This window comes from Chrysochloris asiatica, unplaced genomic scaffold (genome assembly GCF_000296735.1).
Source record: "Chrysochloris asiatica unplaced genomic scaffold, ChrAsi1.0 scaffold00049, whole genome shotgun sequence".
Classification (NCBI taxonomy): Eukaryota; Metazoa; Chordata; class Mammalia; order Afrosoricida; family Chrysochloridae; genus Chrysochloris; species Chrysochloris asiatica.
Genome location: NW_006408567.1, coordinates 9,855,369 through 9,856,173, shown reverse-complemented (window position 1 = coordinate 9,856,173; position 805 = coordinate 9,855,369). Strand labels below are relative to the sequence as shown.

General features: G+C 47.0%; 1 pseudogene; it reads right to left on the bottom strand.

Annotated features, from left to right (window-relative positions):
* Positions 1 to 216: 216 nt before the first annotated feature.
* LOC102827126 overlaps positions 217 to 805 on the bottom strand; it is a 2,825-nt pseudogene continuing 2,236 nt past the window's right edge.

Here is an 805-nt window from a genome sequence, read left to right as displayed (position 1 = left end):
ACCAAAGGGTACACCCCACAAGCCTGCCCCCACTGGCCGTTGGTAGCTGTAGAGTTTTATGGACCATTCCTATGTCTGACTTTAGGAAAACAGATGTTCTACCTTAGTCATAATTTTACTGCTTTAATCACAGATCAGATAAAAAGGACAACAAGCACAACCCCCCAACTAAAATCCCCTTGCAGCCTCAACAGTGAAGCGTTACGACAGCAGACTTTAAAACTGCAGCTCTTTCTGGATGCCCCACAGTGTATCTGCACTCTTCTTCAGACGGGCCTCTTCCTCAGGAGTCAGCGCCACCTTCACAACATCTGAGATCCCATTCTTTCCCAAGGTGCAAGGAACATTAAGGAAGACATCATCTTTAATCCCATAGAGTCCCTTAATCATGGTGGGAATTGGATGTACCCACCTAAGATTCTTCATTATGCTTTCTGCTAAGTCTGCCACAGAGAGTCCAATGGCCCAGGAGGTAGAGCCTTTCAGTTTGATCACCTCCTAAGCACTATCAGCCACCAATTTGTGAACCTCTTTCCACTGTTCCTTATCTACATCAGTGCTTAAGTCGGGGTGCAGATTTTTCAGGGAGATACCAGGAACATTCACGCCACTCCACACAGAGACACTAGCGTCTCCATGCTCTCCAAGGACCCATCTGTGACAGCCTAGTGACTCCCAGCCTCTCCCCCATTAACAAATGGAACCACACTGAATCCAGATTGTTATTATTGTTGTTGTCAGGTGCCATTGAGTCAGAACCGACTCATAGCGACCCCATGCACAGCAGAACGAAATAATGTCCGAT